This window comes from Lonchura striata, chromosome 2 (genome assembly GCF_050655825.1).
Source record: "Lonchura striata isolate lonStrDom1 chromosome 2, ASM5065582v1, whole genome shotgun sequence".
Classification (NCBI taxonomy): domain Eukaryota; kingdom Metazoa; phylum Chordata; class Aves; order Passeriformes; family Estrildidae; genus Lonchura; species Lonchura striata.
Window position 1 is genome coordinate 38,684,162 of NC_140704.1, and position 26,567 is coordinate 38,710,728.

At 37.7% G+C, this 26,567-nt stretch overlaps 1 protein-coding gene across 19 annotated transcripts in view; it reads right to left on the reverse strand.

Annotated features, from left to right (window-relative positions):
- THRB (thyroid hormone receptor beta) overlaps positions 1-26,567 on the reverse strand; it is a 168,398-nt gene that overhangs the window by 112,596 nt on the left and 29,235 nt on the right. For 10 of the 19 annotated variants that reach the window (XM_021538085.4, XM_085569072.1, XM_077787104.2 and 7 more), the window contains exon 2: positions 12,335-12,364. The exons of 2 other annotated variants lie outside the window; for them this stretch is intronic. The gene's annotated coding sequence lies outside the window, so the exon portion shown is untranslated. Of the gene's footprint in view, positions 1-1,620; positions 1,732-6,934; positions 7,039-12,334; positions 12,365-26,567 lie in introns of those variants that run through there. 7 more of the 19 variants (XM_077787110.2, XM_077787105.2, XM_085569083.1 and 4 more) reach the window with 4 other exon arrangements.

Here is a 26,567-nt window from a genome sequence, read left to right on the forward strand (position 1 = left end):
GCTCTGCATTCAGATCACCTCAACTGCATCTTCTATTCCCTTGTGACTTTAGCTCCCTGCCTCTAGCTGCATCTACACTACTTGGATAGTCTCTTTCCTGACTTCTGTCAGGTGACATTTCTATATAAAAAAAGTTCCTATCAGGTAACAATGAAGAAAATAAACCTCCTTCTGTTCCTGCATCAAGTCTTGGTGTCTCCTCTGCTATCCTTCATTCAGTGCTGCATCATTGCACATCCTTCCTCATCTCTGCCTTCAAGGAAAAATAAATAGCCCAGAAAAAACACATCCAGACTCTAAATTTTCATTAAATGCTGGCTTCCTCTGGCCACTAAATTAAAGGCAGTTATCTGCCTGAACTAAGCCCTCTTAGGTGTTAAGTTCTAGTTGTGATCAAAGGCAGAATATCTCCCCCATCTTCTTCAGCTACAAGTTTAATCCACTGAAAACTACAAATTGGTCTTGCAAACACCAGGAAAAAAAAAAAAAAAAAGAAAAAAAGAGAAAGAGTAATTACAATGTAGGGCAGGGATTCTTGTACATGACGCTTTACTAGAACTTGAAGAAAAATGGATGCCCACCTAAGTGGAAGAAAATGAAAGAAGTAGTAGGAAGAATTTAATGCTATAGATCAGAAATCTAGACTGAGTAATCTTAATTTTCTGAGACAAGGCTAGGTACTAACAAATGATTCCTCATGCTTGTGAAATAGGAAAAATAAGTTTACATGAACCTCATACAGAACATAGTATTTTGAGCATAATATTCTGCAAAGCTGGAAATGAGGAAATGTGGCTAAAAAGAAAATGACATTTCAAGGATTTAACAAGGATATCTTTCTGCTAATCAAAGTACAGACTCCAACCCTTGATCCAATGCCATCAAAGTATGAAATAACACTAAAGGATCACACATTCTAAAACACACTTTATTGTTTTTTCCCCTTTAAACAAGACAGATTTGATAGGACAAATACTAAGGACAGAGTTCAAAGAACATGTGGATGTGTAGGAACAAAGTACCAAGCAGAGTGTCATCTCAAGTCTTTTACTATATAATAAAAATAGCGCTTTGTTTTGAGAATTGGAAGCTTATAAATCTCACTTTTAGTCCAAATCTTTCCTGCATATCCAGGCATGCAAGAAAGGACAAGCAATGAACAGCAGGTGAGCCTTGTGCCCTTAATGCTTTGGTTTATCTCCAGGATTTAAAATCCAGCAATGCTACTAAATAAATAAGGCACACTGAGACACAAACAGAAAGAGTATGCTAATTGCTTTCATGCACACAAGTAACGAGGCATCAAATTTAACTGCCAATAAGTGGGAGGATTTTCAAAGATGCAAATGGACAGTAAATGCAGAGTTCAAAAGGTATTCAGGGTTGGTCTAGATAATCTAATTGCTACTGTAAATCTACAGTTCCTGGAATCTATGAAGTCTCCTGCACTGCTGTTGAAGATTTTGGAACATGTATCCACTATAAACACTATACTAATTATAATTAATTACGTTAATTTTCACCTATAATTTACGCAGAGATTCTCCTAAAATGAAACAGGCCAAGAACATATCCAAAGAGGTATTTCCTCTGCTAGGGCACAAAAGCATGCTGTGGTACCTGGCCTTCTGATCCTGGATCTTCCATAAACCCTATTAAAGCCTTTCTGGCAGATCGGAGTTATCTGCAGCCTCTGTTACAAAGCACAATGCAGAGTCTGATCCATAGACCCTGGGAAAATAAAAACAAACAAACAAACAAACAAAACACCTCAAACCAAACAAACAAACAAACCACCACCCCTGAAATATTTTAGCTGGCTTTAAATTAGGGTAATTTTTACATTAATGATGGAGGAAAAGGTGCAGTCTCTGACCAGTGCTGCCATAAATATTTTTCAGAACTTATATTAGAGTAAAACAAACAAGATGTAACAGAGTAAAAGTTTACAACATTAATTTCATACTTGGCATAAAATGTATGGAGCTAAAACAAAGTACAAGCCTTTCACAGTTCCTTCTAAAACTTCAGGAATCTTCCTACAAATTCCCGGTGTTACTTTGACTTGCTTTGAAGACTAATTCTTTGCCAGAGGTGCTGTATAATTGTTTATGTCTCATCTAACCTGAATTGGAAGCTGAAATTCAACAAATAAATATGCAAATATTTGTACTTGCTAAATATAATCCAAATGTTTATTGACATTCTATTTAACAATTTCCCAGTGGATGTATTTCTTGCAACAGATTAAATGACAATAGGATCAGAAAGCCAACAGTACGGGGCTAGGAAACAAAGATAAGTAATTCTGTTATGAAAAATACTGGAAATAAGATGCTTACCAGGGAAATGTGACTGACTGGCTCTGTATTCAACTACTTGCCACACATTTACATCAAGGAAAAGCATTTTTCCCACCAGTGGAAGAATTTAATTACATGGAATACAGGGAAAAGAAAAGAAAATCCATTGTGAAAGTCCTCTTTCACTGCTTTATTCAAAGTGGTTATCTTAGAATATGTCTGATGGACAAACCAAAAATTCAAAAATAAGATTAACGATAGTGTATCTTCACCTAGCAATCAGTAACTATGTGTTCCAGCCAGAGAAAACACTGGGAAAGCTACTGGAGGAGTTTTCCTTTGGCTCAGGGACCAGATGAGCAAGAGTTCTCCTAAGGCATTACTTACAAAGCCAAAAGCTGTTAAATTCAGCGGCGGCTAAAGCAAGTTACAACACGGTCTGCTCCAGACTGTGTGGACAGAGCCAAGCTGCAGTATAATAACATCTAGGGGAAAAAGGGAGCAAGCAGAGAAAACATACCTTATGGTTTTATCCCAAGCCTAAATCAGATTTATGGAACTGTCTCAAGCAAGTCAGAATATAGATGTAGAAAAGGTTTTCTGCTTCAAGAGTGCTCACCTACCAAAGCACAGGTTCTACACTGGTATTTTCCAGTCTTTATTCAACCAATTTTTCAATTCCCAAATAAGACACTTTGGAAAACTATGCCACTTGCTGTTGTCGAGGAAGACTTTTTCAGCCAAATAAATCACATCTTTCCTGTCATGCATTCTTTCTCAATTAATCAAATTTTTTATTTATGCCACTTTAACATCCCAAACATTTTGGTCAAACCATTCTTACAGAACTGCTTTCTCTAAGCCCCATTCCGATGTGAAATCTCGCACTTCATCTGTCCTTCCACATTTCTCCATGTCCATGGTTCATTTTCCTTTATTTTCTCAGAATTTCAGTTAAACCACATAAAATGGTGCATAAAGACTAGAAGGAACTTTACAAAGCCACTGAAGTGAAAAACAGGCTGCAATTCTGAATTAAGGACTGTTTTTTGGTCAGCTGTGCAATTCTAGCTCATTACATAAGAATGAGTGTAAAATCATTCTGCAGCTTCAAATAACTGCTATTTGTGTAATTTCCACTCCATTTAAGAATTAGTTGGAGCAACTGTACTGGGAATTTAAGGAAGGCAGAAGAAGTTAAGAGGATCTAAAAGGTTTTGATACAATGACTGCAATATTATCAGAGCCAGGATTGAGGAACCTGGTTAGGATTCTCTTCTGTGAGGGTTGTGGGGCACTGGAACAGGTTGCTCAGAGAAGCTGTGGGTGTCCAAACCCTGGAAGTGTTTAAGGTCAGGTTGGGTGGGGCCTTGAGCCACTCAGTCAAGTGGAAAGTGTCCTTATCTTAGGCAGGGCATTGGAACTAGATAACCTCTAAGGTCCCCTCCAACCCAAGCCATTCTAGAATTTTATGATCCTACAAGAACAAGAAATTACCTTTCTCTCTTCTGTTATTATTTTATGTTCCTTTAATTATTTTATTTCACAGAAGCAAGGAATAATAAAATTTAAACATAATTATGAATGCTAGTACATTTTTACAGCAGTCTCATGTTTAACCTCTGTCTCTTTCCATATGTGACAGCTGCAACTAAAACCAAGTTTTGGAAACAAAGTACATCAAATCCTCCCACGCAGAGTTGGAACACACCAGGGTCAGGCTGCCATTTTCCTACTGAAGACAGAACTTGCAGAAAGAAGTGAGCACTCCCTGTCATTTTCACTTAGCTTTTGCTGCCAGCAAAGCAGGAGCTCCTCCTATAAATCTAAGTATTTTCCAATCAACTTGTTTTTAGAAATGGAATTTCAGGCCAGAAAAAGGCACAACATCCTGTACCTCAAGAAAATCAGAGCTGGTAAACATCTGCACTGTAGCTACTCACCTGCAAATCTGGATGGGTTAGTACTGTCACTGTATTTTAAAGCAGCTCTACACTGAAAATTTTACTATTCTGTGTGTCTTACAAACCCACTCTGTATCTGAAAACTTAAGGCTCTCTGAATCAGCTCCAATCAGGGGGTGAGACTAATAGTGTCTACGGTTAGCATCTTAATATAAAGGAAATCAGAAATGTCAAAACTTGTCATAACTGCCCAACAGTATTCTCTCTCTGTACTATGTTTCTACTATAACTAAAAGACTGTGAAAAATTTTAACCTGACATTAACCTGACATCCTCAGAGTCAGCAAAAATTCAGTACTACTTTTCCTTGGTGACAGTCAGACATGGCAGAGAATACTTTCCCTAATTTCTAGGTGAACATTAGTGAAACCTGCTGCCTTTCTGTGAGGTGCACATGCATTCATGTTTAAGTTCAGAACACACAATTTCCCTCCTGAAATTGTATTATTTTATCTTTACTTCTGTTTGTTCTTTTTTGTGATTACAACATCAAAGAAGGGATGATTGGTTTTTAAATTAATTTGTGAAAGGACAATAAAAGATGCTGATGACTAGAAGGATGGGAATGAGTTTCTAACAGAACAAAAGAGAGAGAGCACTAGTGAGCAGATGTGTCCTGAAAGATTTTGTTAAATGCAAGCATGATGACTGTCTCAAGACTGATCCATTACAAATAGAGGTCTGCCCATCATGGTACCATGGAAGAGCTTTTACTGACTCTTGAGCAGAAAGGCAAAACAGCAGAAGGAGCCTCACTCAGCAGCTCACATTTGAAGAAAAAATAAAGTGGGGTCCATTTAGTCCTTGTCCCCCTTGTCTCCCACATGAGGAGCACAAAATTCAAGTGCTTGTCTCCCATCCTCTTGTCTGATGAGGATCATGGGAGCCAGAGCTTTCTCAGGAAGCCCACAGAGAGCTCATATCTTCCAAGGGCCAAACTCTGCTACTGTGCTTGACAGAGCAGCTGTCAAGGTAAGAAATATTCACTGCACATAGATTCTACATTTTCTAAAAATATTCTTTTGTATTACCAAGTGAAGCCCCTGAATGAAGAGCTCAGTAGAGGTCATAAGATCGAGGAATTAGAAATTAACAGTAAGTGCAATTCTGTAAAGTCACTAGCCTGTTCCCTTCAGTCATTGAGTTAGGCTGGCATGGTTGAGGCAGCTTTGTGACTGTAAGCAAAGCATTCCAGGTCACCTTTCTTTTTTTTTTTTTCTTTTTTCAATGAAATTGTAACTGATCTAGTTCACCATACAACTCAAACCAATCAAACACAGATTCTTCTTGGGTTCATTTCCATTTTTGGGTATAGGGGCTTTTTAACTTTGAGATAAAATGTTCTCTGTCAGGAACAAAATCAGCCATCAATCCTGGCAGGCTGGACCTAAAATCCCTTTAAAAAATCTCTAGGATATACATGCATTTTATTTAGAACTTCCTGCTGGATTCCATTTGCACTTACTTGAGTAAAAAGAACTTCTCTGCCTGCCTGGGGGAACCAAAAATATTAGTGCTGATTAAATATTTATTTTGCAGCAACATGAAATCTATCATGCTATAAAAATTGTTTTGAATGATACCTCTTGAGCAAGACTGCGACTTACAGCTTTTCTTGTTACTAAGCTAAACATTCAAAAAAAAACCCCAAAAAACAACACAGCTTGTCCAAGAAAACTGTTTTGCTTTGGCAAAGCATCAGACAGCACCTTCTGGTTTGCCAACACCAGCAGAATCTTATCTAACTGTGGGATGTGCTTGGATTTACTACCTATTAGCAAAACTCTTAAGGACTGAAAGGTTCCAGCCCCTTTTACGTATTTTCAGTCAAATTTCATTAATGTCATGCTCTCAGTTTGCACACAACATTATGGCATTCTTTTCCTACCTCTTAGGGAAAAATTAATAGGAGAGTGTTAAATCTCATATTACAAGGACTTGATTACTTTTACAAGCTATGCTAAATAATTTAATGTGCTTGTCAAATAACTGATCAGAGAAGATTTTGTGCCTTGGTGTATGCTTTTACTGTCTGTTTACCTCAGCTGACAAAATAAAATCATTCACAGTGTCTCCTGCACAGCAACTGAAACCTTAAAATTGAAGAGGAAAAGAGCTGTGGGACAATTCTACATAGGATGTAATTAAAGAAAGAGAACTGGATTAAAGCCCCAGATGGGGAAACTGAAACAATAGAACCAAAGCTTGCTCTGAGGATGGTGCTGAATGAGAATGACCTAGAAGAAAATCTAGCTAACACCATCTAGATTTCTAGCAGCTTCTAGACAGGCTTGTGACCCTTAAAGTAAGAAAAAAGGCAGAGGATACATATTGCTTAGAGAGATTAGGACTAATATTATTCAGCCAATATTGACTTTTCCAACCTTTTTTTTTTGTTATCCACATTTTTACAGTAATATATTGGGGGGTGGGGGGCTTTGGCTAGTGCTATCAGCAGGGTGCAGCCATCTGAAATATTCTGTAGTTAACCCATCGCTTCTGTAGATGTAGGATCCCTCAGGTCTGAAATAGAGGGGACAAGGGGCTGTGTGTGAAAGGGCAAAGGCCAAACAATTAGACAAGCAACATACCCCTCCACCACATCCATAAGGCAAGACCATTTCTGTAATATCAAAGATGAAGAGAATTTCTGACACATTGTCCTACCTGCCTCTCTTCTCCACAGGCAGGTCTCTGGAGCCCATTCCATGCAGTAAGATGATCCACACAGTCAAATGAAGCAGATGTAGTCAAATGAACAGCTGTCTCTCCTGCTGATGGGAATTAATCTATTTGGCCACCCCATAATTTTTCAGATGCACTCTTCTAAAGGTTACTCAAAACCAAAAATTGTACAGTTGCAAATCCCTTCTGGTAGCAGCCAGACACATGCTGTACCAGCCTGCTGCTACCAGAGCCTCATCCAGTTTCCCAGGGCTGCAGCACACAGCAGGATCTGCTGTCCTGAACATCACTGTGATGTTCAAGTTGGACTCCGTCAATGGGTGCATACACGCAATCTGCTTTTTTTTCATGTACTGGTCACCAAAAGCCACATTTCCATTAAGCAGGAGACAACATTCCTGATGCTCCTGTTCTCTCACAGCAGCAGAATTTCCCTGAATCGACACTTTTGGAGAGTTCTGTAACAATGAGCACAGCATGCTTGACTCTCATCTGAGCAGATATTATGAACACATGGTTAAGCACCAGGTACTTCTTTACACTTACTTGTACTCCAACCTAGCGTGTGGATTTAAAAATTTAAAAACCAGTATATTTCTCTCTTGGAAGAGAGAAGCAATTTACCCAGGCAAAAATCATAGATTCTTATATAAGAGTTATTAAGTAAACAAAGTGCAGGAAACAAGATTGAATAGCTTTCAAATGCAGTAAAACTGAGCTTTTAAACCAAGTAGAGTTCTTAGATACAAACAATGAATTTGGGACTAGTAGTGCACTGGAGATGCACCGAAGAAACTCCCCAGACCTCAACACAACTGCTCTTTTCTGTTATCTGGAATGCTTTTACAGCATTAATTGCCTGAACAGAAAGAAATGCCAAGGAAACCCTCAGTGATAACCAAAGTCAATTTTGCAGGCTTGTGTGCCACTGTCCAGTAGAGGCACTTCTTCTGTGGTAGAAAAGACTGTTTTCCTTTATATTAAATGACTTAGCCATGAGCTTTCACATGGAAGGAAATAGCAGCAATATGATGTCTCAAATAGCTCACTAATGGAGAGGGCAATTTTCTTCAATGGCACTGTCTTCTCCATTCCTTTTCAGAACTGAAGTATCCATTAAGAGTGACTCACTGGTTGGAAAAACACGTGAAAAAGAGACATCCTGAAGTTTGTTTTTAAATACTCTCCACAGTCAGCATTATGGCTATCAGGAATTCATGAAAACCATAGGTATGTAATATATTTTCAAGAGACATGGTGCAGAAGAAACCTCATGCTAAAAAATCACAGCTATTATTACATGGCAACCAAGCAAACATGTTTGATTCCTGATTAACTGAAGTCTTCTCTCCTTTCACCAGAGCCATGAATCTCCAACCTACTAGGAAGGGTAATTAACCTTTTTTTATCTTTTTCCAGCATCTTGTCCTCTTTTCTGGATGTCCATGAAAGCAGGTGGAGCCTCCACATGGAGGGACACAAACTTATTTACCTCAATCACCTTACGTTGTTTTATCAAACACAATGGTATATCTCTTCTCTGTTTTAGTTCTAGTTTTTTAGTTTTAGTCCAATATTTTTTCCAATTCAGGTCTAGACTGCCATGTGTAAACCGTAAGTACATGGTCCAGGGAGGGAGAGTAGTAGGGATGGTCAGGTACCAAGTGCAAACTACGTGCTGTCAGACTGGGCATTGTGTATTCTGAAAAAAAAATCTTATAATATTCCTGGTCTCACTCTTGAATTTACCCCAGATAATTTTACAGAAAAGCTTTTTCACAGATCTTTCTGCAAAGCCAGAATTACACGAAAAGTTCTCTGAGTAAATTTTTATCCCCACATATGGCCAGGACAACCCTTAGCTGTTCTTCCTGTCATGCTGCTGTGGAATTACACTAATCATTCCTGTAACAAAAGCTATGCAATCTAAGTACAGTAGGGTGACATAATTCAGAGCTCAAGTTGATGGATTTTTCCATTTGTAAGATTTTGCACAGTAATTCCTGATTAATTCCAAATGTTGAGATTAATGAGATTATCAAAGTAACAAGGAGCCAGGGCTATTCTTGTTCACCATAATGTTTTGTATTTCTTCTACTATAAAATTACTTTTTGATATATTTTAATCTCTTTTCTATTAAAAAGATCTGCTGCCTCTTACCCAGTAAGACAAGAATACACTTTCCTGTAGCTGAAGAGAACTAAAAGACGAGTGTCCTCCACTCCCACTATTCCATGCATGCCCTAAAGCAAATATACAAGTTACTGCTTTTTGTTGAGGAAAGCAGATTATTTTATCCTAGAAATTCTGCATAATCTGTTAAAAATGTCTCCTGGCCTTTCTACTCATAGGGATATTAAGAGTGGCTATAGAAAATCCTGTGTTAAAGACAATGGAATTATGTTTACTGAGTAACTGAAGAAAATTCTGAACTCTTTCAGTACCTCACTTGTACCACAGAAGAGATTCAATGAGCTTTATAGAATAATTATTATTGTTCACTGAACTCAATAAGAAATGCAACCCATTCAATAAATCAGGTAAAATATCAGAAAATTATGCAGAAGGATGCATTTATGGCTGATCAATCAAGAGCAGGAATTGGCTTAGTATTGGTCCATAGGACTGAAGCACACAAAATGTACAAGGTCAGCATCACTGAGCACCCACCACAGTGTCTCTGTAAGGATCTGCTCAAAGACTTTTCAATCTTTCACCACTGAAACAGGAGTGACCTGCTCCACCTCAGATTTTGGAAATTCTGTGGCAGCCTGTACCACATAAGAGCCTTTGTTGGTGGAGATGTGGATTTAAAAGGCCTGGAGGAACTCTTATGGTAATCTGGTCTGACTTCCTGCCTGGCACAGCCTGTAATACTTCACGCAGCAATTTCTTTACAAAGCACAAAAACTTGTAACTCTACTAGAAGATATTTCAGAAGCAGATCTAATCTTGATTTAATTACTCCAAGTGATCTACCACATTCCTTTCTAAGCATTTCCAGTGGTTAATTACACCCACGGTATCGTAATTCCAACGTGAACTCCCCTTCCTTATCTTGTCATGTTTTTTGTCTGTTGGAGCCCTATCCCATCTCCCTGTACTGGTATTTTTAGATACTAACCACATCACACCTCAAAGTTCTCTTACCTGAGATAAATATTTTGCCTGCTTGGCAAACCAAAACAGGGATTCCTGAGTCAATTGGGCAGCATCTCCAGCGGTGTATTAGAGATAGCTTTTGACTAAAGAGACTGAAAGGGAAAAGTCAATTCAAATGCACGGGGAACGCACCAAACATCTTTAACAAGCTTTTCCAGCTTCTGCTGCAGCCATTTGTATGACTTGGAAATTTGGGATGAACATCACTGCGACCTGCATAGCTTCATTTTCAACCTAACTGATAAATTGTAGCTCAAACTGGATCAGTAGTTACTAAACACTACAGTTAACTTAGAAAGAAAAACATGTCTGATCGCAGGTGGTTTTGTACTGCCCATATGTCAAATCACATTAAAATGACCTGGTACTTCTGCAGGCACTGCCAAGGCAGAAATCCAGGAGTGAGCAATGTACACCTTAAAATACTTCCAGCTGTGACACTGGTAAACAAAATAAGTAAATTTCCACTACTGCTGTCATTCTATATTACTTAGGCATATTACTTAGGGATTTGTATTACTGTAGAGTTCAGAGGCTCCACATAAGGCTCCCTTGTGTTGGATGATCAGCTACAGACACAGCAAGTTTGATTCGTTTCTGCAACGTTTGCCCAGTGCCTGTATGGCTGAATCCTGGTAAGGAGACAGAAGGAGGACTTGTCTTCTTTCTGGATCACAGATGCTGATGAGATCAGTGTACAAAGACTGCTCAGAACTAGAATTTCTTCTGGCATTTACTAAATCCCTGCACTACCCATGTGGTTCTCAACACATTATAAAGTTCCTTAGCTTCATTAACCTTGTTCCAGAAGGGTTTTCAGTCATTCTCACTGACTGGGTGAAAAACAGCAGCATCTTGCTGTCTCAGAGATGTATTACATAAGCACACATCTTTGTAGCTGCAAATAGATACACATACTCTCCATGTATCAATACAAAGAATTGCAAAGTTAGTCTGCTATTAACACCACCATTTGTTATGACACCTCATTACTTTTTCACAACACTACTGTTTTTTTCCATTAATACTTCACATTTCTACTCATTTATGGTTTCTAGCAGTTTATCTTTTGCATAGCTTAAATGCCTTTTTTTTTTAAGCCTCCCTCTTCCCTATTCCAAGAATGCCCCTCTGCAAACCAGGAACACAATTTATGCAGACATATCAACTTTTACTGATGTTAACAGCTTTTAAATTTTTTTCTTATGAACACTCTTGCATTTGGAAGTCATTTGACTTGAAATAGGTATATGAAATCCAGCTAACAATTCTGCAAAATTTTACTTTAACCACTGATGCAAAAAATAAAACCAGGTAAATATGGGAGGAAAAGAAAACAATAACCAGCAACACTTCCCTTCCTTGGAATCCTGAAAATTACTATTATAATTGAAATATTAATTGTGACAGAAAAGCAATTATATATTTTTGTAATGCTCTGAACAGGTTCATACTTCATCTGCCTGTCAGAACAACTTGCTATAGTACACCTACTTTGTTATTTGACATAGATGCTTCATTTTCTAGGTGACACACCACATGAATATCAGCATCCTCACCAGCAATGGAAGAAATGGAAAGATAAAACCACTTCTTTAACATCCACTGCAGTTGGTACTGTATTGAAAGACCTTCTTCTTTTGCCATCTAGCAGATGACACAGAGTCCATTTTCAGAATGCAGCTGAACAATGTTATATATAAGGGGAAATATTCACTCCTAGAAGAGTTCACCTCTCCTTTATTTATCTAACTATGTAACTCATAAACTCCCACTACCACTCTCAAAAACCAAAAATCTGTGACCAAGCTACTTATTTTATCAACATATCCTCTAATGTTTCATTTTCAAACAGGAAGAAATGAAGATTTTCATTGACTGTGTAGTGAAAATAATAGCATCTGCCAAAAAAATAATTATCTGTAAATTTCTTACAAGTAAAAAGAAGTTTATAAATCTATGAAGGCATCTCATTTTGATTAAAGACCAAATAGTGCCTCAGTAACAACAACAAAAAAAAGTTAAATGTTGTTAGACTCCTTCTGCAATACTGTACTATTTTTTTTTTGTGCTTTGACATAATGACCCAAACTGGGATGTACTAGTGAAATGCTGAAATCTACTGGTCCAGGAGCTAGCCTAAAATGCTCAGTATATTTGTTAAAATTGTCTCAAATTAACTTGAATATCTTACTAAAGTGAAATAAAAAAATTCTTACCTTATTAGAGCTTCATTTTCTGTTCTTTCACTGAAAAGAGTAAAGAAATCTGTATTAAAGATTGATTTGACAAACAGAACCGTCTGAAGTAACTATTTTAGCTCTGCATCAGTTAACACCAAAACTAAAAGGTTCTTTTTAGGTTCTTATAACTGTAATAACTCTGTTATTTTGCAGGGTTAATGATTTTCAACACTCTGGAGTGGAGGACTTTATTTGCCATCTTAATTAGCTGTTCTGAACAAACATTTCAAATGCTTTGGAAATATTAATACAAACAACTGATTTAATCAATTCACCACCTAAACTACAGGCTGATTAGACACATTCAGTAGATTTATTTTCACTTCAAGCTGTATCTCATGAACAGTATTTGTTTTTTTGTTGCCATTACTTTTATTGGACATTTGGTATTTTCTATTATAGGATGGGTTTTCATTGCAGTATGCCCATTTAAAGAGTTTCTCAGCCTGGAAGGTTTTTTTAAGTAGCTATTTTCTGCTCAAACCCCAAACAGGTCGGGTCAGTGGCAGTTTAGAAGAATGAATGCATCAAGACATTTCAATAAACACTTACTTCAACTCAGCTGCTTTGTATGACACATTTGTCAACAATTTACCAACACACATCACAAAATCAAAAAACAAAAAAGCTTTAAGAGTATTCTGGGAAAATTTAGGCATAACTCAGAACAATCAATGAATGGTGAGGCATGCAAAAATATTAATTAACCTTTTATTTCTTCAAAAGTTTTTTCAGTCCTTTTCAACCAGGGAGAACTATCTGCAAGCATCAGCATTATAATTGGGAACTGGATTCTGGTAACTGAAGTAAATGGGAATTTTTTTGTCACCAATGCATGCAAGAAGAAAATCACACTTTTTCTTAATTCATCTTCTATATTAGCATAACATAACATACAGCATGAAATAGAAAACAAAAAGCCAAGTCTAATAAAATCTGACAATTATTATCAGTATTTGTTGAAAAGCAGAGAAAATCAGGCTGAGTCACAGGCAAAGCATCTCAACCTCTAGCACTTTCTGTACACTTCATTAGCCATCAGTCAGTATGGTTAGAGATTTACAGATGAAGAGAAAACAAGGAGGGACCTTGTTCATCTTTGCCAAGGACAAATTCGAAGCTTGGCCTCAAAGCATGCAATCAATGCAATGGTTGAAGAGATGAATTCTCTTCACTGCTCTACAGTGAAAATACTGTGATTTCGGGAATAGCAGGGTTAAAACAGTCTTCTATTAATGAATCTGTCAATCTGAGGGAAACAAAGCTTAAGAGAATAGTAGAAGTGCCTCTTCCCTTCATTTAGGGTATGGTTACCTGATATTTTTGAGAGACCTATAAAATGAGACTATTTCACACATGGAACGGGTAAACTTAAAGAGAGACATTCCTGGAGTGCAGTAAATCACTGGATTAACCACTAGTTTTTAGAAAAGCCAAGAGATCCCATTTTTATGAGTCAGCTCATGAGAGCTGACATTTACAAAGTCTGATTTCCCACAAGAGAGTACCTGCACATGTTTACCTTTAAAGGAAGAAGAATAACTACAAGGTCACTTAATTATTTAGTCAAACATAAAATCCTCATAGGTTTAATTTTCCTATTGCTCCCCCTGATAATCAGCTATTAAAAACATCCCTCAGTACCAGACTAGTTCACATTTACCTGTCTGGCTTCAGGTGTGGGTCACCCACGAAAAGTAATTTAAGAAAGATTTTGCACGCAGACATCAAGAGACAGAACCATAAGTATTTTATCACTGGATGCTATGCAGGGTTTCAATGGGATTGAGTGGGATTTATTACAGCACAAGCCAAATCCTTCTTACTTTTCTCATGCAAAACACCCATTGAAGCTAGCCAGAGTGCAACTGAGGACATATTGCATCCCTGATTCTCTATTACTCACCTGTCACAATACTACTGTGCAACACAGCACTAAGTTTCTGGGAACAGAATGGTTCTTTCTGGGAAGGGACAGGAGTACCTTACAGGCTAGCCTGTTTTAAATATTAAGCAGGTACAGAAGCAAGTCTGAAGACTAAAAGTCATCTTGGACTTGTGACAGGATCTACAGTTTTAAAGAAAAGTATTTCTATGCTAAAAACACTCACAGTGCAAGCTGCTTTGAAGCATATTTAACTCATCCTACATACTTTTAAAAGAAGAATGAGAGCTTTCTTTGGCAGGGTTTATGACTCCCAGAAAAAAAAAAAAAAAACCAAAAAAACCCACCCTAGCATGCTTAAAAAACCAATTTGCATAAGTTTTCCTTATCTGATCTAGCTGTTGATAACAGGACAAGCTAAAATGAGGGCCATGAGCACCTTCTACCACAGGTTCTCACGGGCCCTGCTGCCTGTCTAGCCCAATGGTCTCAGAAGACACTTATTCAAGAGGACCAATTACTATCTCCATCAGGTAGCAGGAAGCTTCTAGCCTCAGAAGATCTGGCTTTTATCCAAGTGGTGGTAACCTCCACTCCAGTGTGCCCAAAACAACACTGGATAAGTGAGGTTCATGCATTCAGTGGTCCCTGCAGAAGACTTACCGGATTTCCTGCCTTATCTGCCTCGGACACTTTGGCAAAGAATTTAAAATTAAAATTTATCTGCTAACTGCTTGAACTGCCTTAATGCTTAATGCCTACTGCTTAGATGGAGGGGGAAAGTGCTACAGGAAAAAAAAAAAAGTAAAAAAGTGAGGACATTTACATTGCAATATTCAGATGTGTCATCTTGCTAAGCATATGCCTCTTTACAGTAAAAACTATACTTGTTGCCAATCACCAAATGTGTTAACTTTGGACCGACTCTAGGAAGATTCTACCAGACTGCCTCAAAGGCACATCAGTACCATTAAGTTAAACTAAGTAGACAACTGTCCACACTCTGACAAGAGGCTCTGTAAATACACCAGGGTATTTACAATTATCCTTTCAATCCCAGTACAAAAAAAAAAAACAAAAAAAAAAAAAAAAAGAGAAAATATTGTAAATCTTTTTTCAAGTTCCATCTTTTTCAGAACAACTTATGAACCTTCTCAGTTTTATAAATACTATAATTAACATTAGAAAGACCCGCTGATAGAGATTGTTAAAACAATGTACTTTGCTACTGAAGCTGTTCATGATTTTTCTTAAGGAATACTCACCACTGACTTGCTGAACCACAAGTAACCAACACTGCTAAAATGGTCAAACAGCAGAATAGATGTAGATTAAAATTTCCTGCTTCAACACACAGAAAATTCCTGACTGCATGAAGTTATACAAGCAATAATGTTCCTTTTTGTTTCAGTCATTATTATGTCACCTTTTCTGTTGTATGCTGTTTAGCAGAAACTGAAAAACTGAAGATAACTTGTCATTAACTAAAATATGGGTTTGATCCCAAAAATAAATACACCCAATTAGCTAAAACAGCTTATTTCCATATGATCCAGGACACAGTAGGAGAAAAGACATCAAGGTGCTTTTCAGAAATTTTAGATATAAAGTACATATTCTGCATAAGCCTTTGAACAGATTATCAGGTTAGGGATGAGAGCAGTACTTTTCTTCTTATACTTTTCTTCTTATCTATCAAATCCTATTCATCCTATTAAAACTTACTTTCAAGCTCCTCACAGACATCACAGACATCTTAATTTAGGAAAAAAAAAAAAACAAAAACAAAGTTACCAAAAGATGGACATCTATTTGGCCCTTCAGACAGATTCACCCAGAATTTATTTTAGTTTACTTTTTTAGTCCCTGCAGGATGCTCTGGTGTTCAGAGGTCCACAAAGAGACTGATTGAACAAACTAACTACAACTTCCTTTTTCACAAGAGATCCCAGAAACCCAACCAGGCCTGGAAAAGCCAGAGGGTTCCCATTCAATCAGAGCCAAGAAAGGAAAAAGAAAGGAGTAGGGGATGAGCAATCCTGACCAGGAGATAGATTCGTTCTTAAGTTTGGCTTTCAGTTCTTCTGTTTAGCAGCTCCCAGTCAGAATTAAAAGTATGTCAGTGGAGGTGGAGTAAAAAAGAACAAAAAATGTAGGGGAAAGAAAAAGACAGCAGGAAAAAATCTCACTGACCTCCCTCAGCAAAGTTCTTCCTCAAGATGCAAGGAACTCTGCTGGAACAGAAAGTTAATTTAATTCTTCCTGCCCCACCAGCCTTGACTCAAGGCCATTTGATTTCACAGTTCCAGTATCTGCAGTAGTTAACAAGTTGTGCCATGCACTCTGCAGAGTGAAAAGCCATGGCTGCAGCATGCCAAAGTCTAATCTGTGACAGGCGTTCCCAGTTCTGGAACTCCACACAGCGCGCCTTGGATTGCTTGGTGCTGCGAGGCACCGAGTGTGCACAGTCTGAACTCTGGGACCTAGGGATGCATCCTGAGAATAGTTACCACCAGTGCAATGCTAATCACAATCAGCATGCAGGTATAGGCTCTCTGCAGGATAAAAAGGCAGAAATAAGTTTGTTTAGATTGGACAGCAAGAACAAGATCATAGCTGGGAGGCAGAAAACTCATAAAATAGCTCCACTTAAAGAATACATACAGATTAAAAATTAACCACTGGTGCCAAAAAAATGCATATAACCCCACCCACAGCTATACCTGCCTGTGTAGAGACTGCCAAAGGCAAGTGGAGTATGTGCTCTGCTGTCTTGCCAGTATGATCAGCTAAGAGCCACCATCTTACATCTGTCCTGTTCCCCAAAAAAGTGCCCAAGAAAGAGTCACTATTTATTACTATTCTTGATGACTGGTTGTCATAGAAATCAAGGACTTAAATGATTTTTTTTTTAAAGCTAATTGTCCTCCTGGGTATAAGAAGTCTTAAACATCACCCAGGTAGCTTGACCCAACTGTTTAGAGATGGAATAATGTGGAAACAAAAATAACCATTGCTATTGCTGTATGTGTGTTCAGACCATACTAAAGAGCTCAAAGCTGCTTTACAGAAAATGCTACAAAAATGCTGTCCAGAAGATATTATCCTCTCCAGTAAATGATGATTCCACAGACAGTAATGTCTGCAGCCATGTTTTGCCAACATTTCCATTATAATTCTCTGCTTTAATGAAGAATTAACAAGATTAAATAGCCTTTGGCTAGTAGACCTTCAAGTTCTATTACAGTACATTGTATTTATATTAGAAATGTTAATGTCACAATTCTTGACTTTGAAAAGTACAATGATAAATTAATTTACTTTTAAAATAAAAACTGTGCCAAGAAGAATTATTTAAAATCTTCAAACCTATTCTACTACTCTTTATACAAAAAGTACATTGCTTATGCCATTAAAAATAAAAGCTAATTCATTTTTCTAAGGTAAGAATTAATTGAATTCAAAAGAATTAAGCAGATCCTAGAAAAGGGCAGATATTTTCTCTGTACATAACATAATCATATGCCCTAAATCCAGTTATTTTTTTCCTCTGAAACGTATTTAAAGATGTCATCTTCATAAGGCCTAGCCCAGTGCCACAGAAAGCACAATGATACACACTGTAGCTGATATGAAACCCTGCATTCCACTTAGGCCTGAAAACCTTGTGTAGGACCAAAGACGCAAGCATGAAAAGCATCAGGATGTTGAAAACAAGCCTTCACATGTATTTTTTAATTACGAAACTTAAAAACTTAAAACCAACCTGCTAACAGTCAAATCTAAGGAGAACCTTCAAGCTTTATATGCAATGTATGACGATGGTGATATGGGAAGTTTTGGGAACTCAGGGGTGTTCATCTGGTCTGTTTAACCATATACTGCAGCCATTGGTAGAGGTCACGACTTCTGAGATTGATGCTACAAACAGGACCCTGGAATCTTCTCCCCTCCTCTGCCAACTTACTGAAGAGGAGCCCAGGGAGCAGATAAGCTGAGACAGCCAAAACAAGTTTCTTCAGCTCTTCAATCATCCTTAGACTCAAGACTGTTTTACACTAGATGCCTGATTTTAATCATTGTCCATATGTGTGAGTAAGCATAAAGAATGCACTGTAGAGACAAGACTTGGACCTTCATGATTTTTCTCAGAAAGCATATACTTTTCTGCTTGTAATCACCCCACTGACAAGTGAATGATTATGATTTTCTTAATTGTCCCAGGTTTATCTTCTGTGAGATGGCCAAATTAAATATGTTAGTATCTTGAAGGACAAATGTACAGTAAGTACTGCTGCATAATATCCCCAGCCAGTAAAGTTCATTATTGAATCCTAGAATAAAACATGACAGACTTTGTTATGTTATCTTTTCCAAGGTGTCACTACCAACCCAACACATCCTAGAACTTAATAAAGCCTGGCAGCCTCCAACTCATGATACATCCAGGACATGTAATTTTTTCCCCTGCATTGCTTTTTCTAATAACTGGTGCTGTTCTGCTCTTCTTGGGATGGTGGATGACAACCATCACACCTGCACGCCGGAATGCAGCTGTCAGGGTAATTCCATCCAAACTTAAGGCAAGTTTCATGAAAGCGAATGTTTAATACACATATTAATGGCAGAAAGATATGGTGAACTGGTCTGTAGCACACTAACTGCTGTGAGTTTAGGATCTTTTTTTGATACATTTCATTCTTCTTTTTTTCTACCTGCATGGCATGTGCCCTCCCTTAAGTTCTGTGTATGCATCCCAGTAAATTGTCCCAATGCAGTTCAGAACTGTGGCACAGACTGCATGATTTGAGGAAGAAATGGCCTTCAGCTCTGCATGCTGCATATTGAGAGCTATGAAAAGTACCTGAAGAATAAATAAAATAGAAATCTGACATTTGAAAGTCAGTGAAAGTAAGCTTAAAGAGAAGAGTTATTTCTTCTTATTTACGGGACTCTATAAGGATTTTAAGGTGTATTGTACAACAATGCTGTATAATGATCAGGCCCACAATTCTGCTGGGAAGTGTTTTTCAAATGGCAGTTTTGGTTGCCAATATAAGAAATACTAAATGAAACAGAAACAGGTATTTCTAAAAAAGGGTTTTGGAAAATGTCTCACTCTGCCCAGTATATAGAGCAAATATAAATCTTCACTTAAACTGAGTTATATTTCATTTGTGTCTGTAGCTGCCTAACTTCTCTTCATCTTCTATGGAGAGGCAGTGGAAAACATTTGTTAGTGACAATGACTTAATTTGCCAGTGAAACCAGCTATGAATAAATTCAAAATCTTGTTGAATCAAGGTTTTCTGGCTAAGCTAGCAGGATAAAAGTCTTAAGAAACTATATTTGCTTTATTTTCTGGAGCTAAGGTCAAGTATGCTGAAGCTTCAGAGTTTTTTTTGAAAGGTGGAATAGGGTTAAACTCCAATTAAGAGACAAACTGACTAAAACTCCTATTTATTTAGGAGCTATGTAGTAATGTACGAAACCCAATCCATTGGAACTGCCTTTTGTGTTTATTTCTACCAAAGAAAAACAGAACAAAAAAAAAACCTATCAAGGTATTCAAAATCAAAACTGGATTCATGCACACTGAAAACTTTTGAATGCACAACTAGCAGGCAAGGGGAAAGTGGTATTTCCCTCACTTTGGATGCTCCATAGAAAAGTCTTCATTTACACTTTTTTATTTTCAGAAAGATGGTATTTGCTTGTTTCTTCCAGTATATCACAGATAATACTCAGCTCCTGGGTTTATGAGGTATTTGCAATTATAACTCAACAGACAAATCCTTTATTATAAAGAGAAAACAAATAATGGGGATTTACAAAGCTGTAATTACACTGAGAGGGTTTATGCGTAAGGATGTATTAAAAGAAATACTATACACAAAATAACTTTTTTTAAAAGAAATCCTCTGAGCATGATCACTGCTTATAATAAGGGCTCTTTTACCATAAAAGGGATTTTAAATGCATGTCATGCTAAAGGATGCCCGCAGACTCTGCCAAACTCCTCTAGATAGGCTGAAGTTGGTAGCGTATACCTGTTTTATGGTTAGCAAATGATGATGAACAAGCAGAGCAAACCCTGAGCCCGAAACAAACCACACTAAAAAGTCAGATGATGTACTCCAGCAAGCAGCCAAAGCACATGAGCTGCTGCAAGCCTTGGCAGCGAGTGGGGAGCCGAGCCCAGAGTGGAGCATGCCGTGCCCACAGCTGCACTGGTGGGTGCAGGACGGGCACGGGCAGAACCGCGGAGTGAGGAGCCCACCCCGACTACAGATTGGGCTCCTGCAAGGACACCAGCACGAGTGACAACACACCCATTAAGCAGCACACCACCAAGGACAAAAACCATATGCTTGCCTTTGCTCTGGTCCATCTGATCATGAAAGGCACTTGGACACCCAGGAGCAGGATGCTCTAAACCACGGGGGATGCAGCCAGTATTTTGGATCTCCTGTTTCACCAGCAGCTTCCCAAGGACTGGTGTTCCCAGGCACCAGAGACCTGTGGCTGGTTGCACAGCATTCTCCAAGGGACCCACTCCAGCCCTGAGAATGCTTTGAAGCTTGTTGCCACCTAGCTTGTCCCAACAGTAAGAAAACACAAAAGCAAAGATGACTTCTAGCATCCCACTCTCCGAATTAAAGATGATGTTAGGTTTCACTTCAATATATTTCATGAGCAGAATGTAGTTGAGAAGTTATTTTACTATATGATGCACATTTTTTATTTAGTAATGGTCACCACAGTTCCTACTCTTGTTAAGTCACAATGATTTCTATATTTCCTCACATGGAGCTGGGAATCACAAAGTAAAAACATTTTGTATAAATTTATTCTGAGATCATTTTGACCTTACTAGCTTATTGGTAAACTAAAAAACTAAAATGGGAGAATCTGACAGTTATTCAAGAAAATACAGTAAATAAAATTGTAATTACTTTCCCAAACCTCTTCCCTAAGATCAGTGATTCATTTTCCTAGTTTAGATTTTGTAAATAACTGATTACTGGTATCAGTAACATGCAATTCTGTATTGGTTTTTTAAGGTTATACCTGAACATATTGGGACAGTTGCCATGCCAGTGCAATGTATGACCTAAAAAATCCACTGTTTTATTATTAATTGCTTTTCTGGAGACAGACATTAATTAGATGGTTGGGGGAATTCCAGATCCATGCAAAAGACACCAGTTGCACTAGTAATATAACCTTTTTTTTTTTTTTTCCAATTATAACCTTTTTTTTTAATACACTAATTGCAATGTTTTGACTTCTGGCATGGATCCCTGAACCAGTCAGGACTGCAGGAAGGCAATGGGACAGGAATACACAGGGAGGAATAAAGTGGTAGGAGGCACTTGGAGCAAACCCAAGGCACAAGGGGGTTGAGTAGTCCCAATTTGATTGGAGGGAGGAACGGGCAGCATCCCCTCTACTATCCTTCCACAGCAGCATAGAGCTAGTTGTGATTGGTGGTGCCCAAAGCCTGCTGCAGAGGAGAGGAATAGGAAAATAGGGGACAGAGGCAGAGGTTCATAATCTTCCAGCCTGATCCCTCTGACGCATGATTCCAGATCCATGGGCAATACTAAGACCCTAAACATTCTACTTTCTCTCTTTTCCATTTCATTCAGAACATGTTTTCATAATAGTTTACTTTCCTATTTAAAAGGAAGGAATTCAAATAGTGTTTGAGCAATGCTTTCAGGCACATGGTGTGATTCTTGGGGCTGTCCTGTAAAGGGCAAGGAGCTGGACTCCATGATCCTTGTGGGTCCCTTCCAGCTCAGGATATTCTGTGAGTCTGTGACAAAGCAAGTGAATTTGACCTAAGCTACAATGAATTAGAAAGCCACATTTTAAATTTTACAAACCAGAAGAGCTTTTGCTACATATAATATTTTAACTTTCATGTTTTACCCTGAAATTAAAACAAAAACCACTCTGCGATTTTTGTATTTGAGATCAGTCATATGGACTACGTAATGGAAAAGCTCTATAATTCATCTGAATCATTATTTTATTTTGTTCTCTCATGGTTGCAATTGTTCATTGTTAATTAGATCCAGCCACAACAACTCATTGTGCAAAAGGCATACTCTGTTTTAATCAAGATCTTGAATGGCATTTTTGATGGCATCTTTAAAAACTTGGACAGAACACTCTGTGGTTTCCTCATTGATAAAGAATCAAAATTATTAACTATGAACACATCTTGCCCTGGATGCTGACAGTCACTATGAAGATTATTTGATGAGCAGCTCCTTGTTTCATGGAACTGTTATAGATTTCCTTCTGTTTTGTACCCCCTTTCTTCATTCAGAACAGTAATGAACTAAAAACCTGACCCATAGAACACATACACGGTGACCTCTTAAATATTTTTTAATTCCCATTTTATGCTGTGATGAAAACAATGCTGTAAACACAAAATATGACTGTGGCAGTCTCATCTATCTGAAATCAGACCTTTTTATCTATAATGTTCAAATTATTTTTGCTTATTTTTGATAAGGAATTTTGATAAAATTCCTGATGGTTTTAGCAGTTAAGAGAACTAGCCAGTGTTTGGGAATTAAACACACCAACAAGCTCATACTTATGGACTGTCTCTATTTTGGACTGTATTTTGGAGACAATGTACTGGTTCAGATGATCCTCACTGGTAGCTGCTGGTGACAAAAATCTGAACAATATTTCCTTGGCAGAAATAAGCACAGCACACCACTTTTATCTATCAATATATAAATTGTCATTCGATGATTTTGATGCTGCTGCTTTAACAACTATTGCTAGGTCTTACATTTTGCTCTGTAAGATTTAGGTTTTTCTTTCATGTCAAACTGCTTAGCAGCTTCCTGTTAGAGTGAGTCCAGAGGAGGCCATGAAGATGATAAGAGGGCTGGAAAACCTCTCTGATGAAGACAGGCTGAGAGAGTTGAGGTTGTTCAGACTGAAGAAGAGAAGGCTCTGGTGTGACCTTGGAGCACCTTCCAGCATCTAAAGGGAGCCTATAAGAGAGCTGGAGAGGGACTTTTTACAAGGAAGTGCAGAAACAGGATAAGGCAGAATGGCTTTAAACTGAAATAGATTAGGCTTAGATAAGATATTAGAAGAAAATTCTTTACTGTTGCTGTTCAGGCAGGACGGGAATGAAAGAACTCCCATCAGAAGGCTGGATGAATGGAACTCAACTGATTTATTTCAAATACATTGCTCTTTTTATAGAGAACATCATGCAGACTAATTTCACTTGTCTTAAAGTAAAAACATCTCACCCCATTGGTGCTCAGAGAATGACGCACAGTGGCAGAACATATCTATAAATAATGTGAACAACAGAGAAATAGAGAATTATTTACATTTCTTTCCAGCTCTTTCCCAGGCCCAGCCTGGTTTGAAAACCTCTCTTTCTCTCTCTGACTGAACTAATAGTACCCATACTTTACTATGAGGATGGAGAGGCACTGGAACAAGTTTTCCAGAGAAGTTCTAGACGCCCTAGCCCCAGACATATTCAATGCAAGGCTGGATAAGGCTTTGAGCAACCTGATCAAGTGGAAGGCATCTCTGACCATGGCAGGCCCCTTCAAACACAAACCGTTCTATGATTGTGTAATTCCATTAAATAGCCACAAAATTGGTGTTGTGAGTGTTGTATTCAGAAAATTACAGGGGATTCTATACTGCAGTATACAAAACAGTGGAATCTAACACACTGTCTAGCCACCAGTTATGCCTGCTTTCCTTCCCTTTGCATTAATACAGGCAATAATAGCACAATTGTTTTATAATAAATGACATTATATCATAAATTACACTATCATCACATTGTATTATGTAATTACAGCTAGATGTAAAAATCTGATTGATTTTAATCTTCTAACTTTTTCAAACTATTTAAAGCTTTCAAATCTAATTTCTTGTTAAATCTAATAAGCTCAGTTTGCACATACAAGTGATGATTTTGGACGCCTGGGCACTTCTCTGACCAACTGAAATGTCTTTAATGGAATCTTGTTTCCAGTAAGAACTGAATACAATCTTTCAGATGTTTTAGGTTACGCACTCTAAAGTGGCCTTATGCCAAATCATGAGTCACTGTTGAAAATTTAAGATCCTGTATCTAGTATCAAAACCCAGCAAAAAATAAATTCCTTAACTATTATCAGAGTAGCACCATAATCTGGAGAAAATGAAAGATCACTTTGGCTAGTTTCTTTCCTAAAGCGAAACAAAACACAACAGTCAAGGTTTTCAACTGGCCAGTTAAAAACAAACAAATAAACACAAAAATGACCCTTTTTCTTAAATAGAGGAAAAAATATTGTAGATTGCTCACAAATTAAACAACTTCTGCCTGTGTTTCAGAAGAAGAATCATGATAGCAATAACAAAAGTTTGTCTCATTATTTGATACGGTACATAATGCTACATCAGCCCATTTCAAGTACTGTGCCTCTAAAAATTTAAACTAAACATATAATATTTTTACCACTGAATATAAATGCTAAGGATCAAAATTCCCCAAAATTTACCTAATAAAATTAGCAATAAGTAGCAGTTTGCCTGCACAACACTTGAAGAACTGACATTCCAAAACTCTTAAAATTCTACTTTGCTCTAAGAAAAGACACTGAAAAGCAGGGACTGATGAAACAGCAGCCTTCTTCCTTGTCACATAGCTTTTATATCCATAATTCCAAGTAAGTTCTGCAAAGTGACTGACAGACATACAGTTTCAGGGAAAAAAAATCAACATAGCTGAAATTGTGTTGGTTGAATGCTACAGCAAAGCAGACAGCAGCTCTATATGCCAGCACAGCAGGAAAAAACTCAATTGCTTTTAATAGACAGGCATTTAGTGCAACTAGTATAATCTGGAGTGACATTTTCCCCCATCTATTATGTAAGTTGAAAGCTAAACTTGTACTTTTATACAGTATATTGCCTATCTTCAACACACTGCCTTATCAGCTTTCTCTCAATTTTTAAGGTATTTTAGTAGCAAAGGAGTGGGGAGTTATCGCATCTTTGAGATTCCTTCTTAATATCCTATTTTCTTCCATTCTGTGTTCATGTTGCCACACAGACAGGCTTCAATAGGAACTGTTCTTTGTTCAGTTAGTACAGTTCATATCCTATGTCTAAAAACCTCCCTGAGAATTTTAACTCTCCGTAGAAAATAATTTTAAAAGGTAAAGAAAAATCCAGGACATTCAAAGAAAAGAAGATATAAAAAGACGAAACAAAGAAAAGATTGAGTTTAGAAACTTAAAAGCAGTCAATCCATTTTACCAGCATCATTCCCTAACATCTCTTTTTCAATAATTCAGGAAAGAGGAGAAAAAGCAAGGAAATGGGTAGTTAGAGATATCACCATTTTTATATCCCAGGCGTCTTGTAGAATTTGTGAATGTCTACCTTCGCAACAGCAATTATCCCTGACATGATTTTCAAAATGGCACTCAGCAGCAGCCTTAGATCAGAACTTCCCTCAGAAAGAGCAAGACAGATAATGACAGACTTGCTCTGCTAAAACTGGAGTTTAAGACTCCAAGATACTTAAATTAATAATTCTTTTCCAATCTTTCTGTCCATCTATCTACTGTTACTCAACTCTGTGCTGCCCCTGGAAAAAGCCAGTAACTTAATCAGTAACCCTTTCAAGCTAACTAGCTCCAATAGACCGACTTGTCTTTAATGTGTTTTGATAGACAAATAAAGCTAAGTGCCAAGGAGTCTGCATATTTAAGATTCAGTTCTTAAAGAAGCGAGTGATTAAAATCTAGTGATTTTGCAAGACAAGTTCATAAGGGCTATAAATACAACACATAGCATCAAAAGGCCTCACCAGCCAGACATCTGAATACCAGAAGGAGACACAAGGCATAAAAGAAATCAAACCTTCAAAAACACCATACCAAATTGATTAGGCAACACTGGAAGTATGACTTTTACAAGAGACACTTTATTGTGTATTTGTGCCAAACATGTTTATGATTTCCCTTAAAAGACCTATCTTCCATTATCCTGGTAGTACTTCAGGAGTTTGTGTACCATCTGCCTTCCCTGTGTATCTATCCACAATAAACAACACTGTCTCCATTAGAAGAATGTCCCTTCCAGGTACATATCATCTCCTGAAAAGGTACTAAAAACATCCTACCTCAATGCTTTCAGAGCTGCATCTTGAGCAGGAATCTCTGACTTTCCCAACCTGAAGCAGGAGCATTCAGCCTATATGCACAGACAACACTGCAGAGCTCGCTGGACTACCTGTGGGTGCAAGAGAGGTCTGACCAC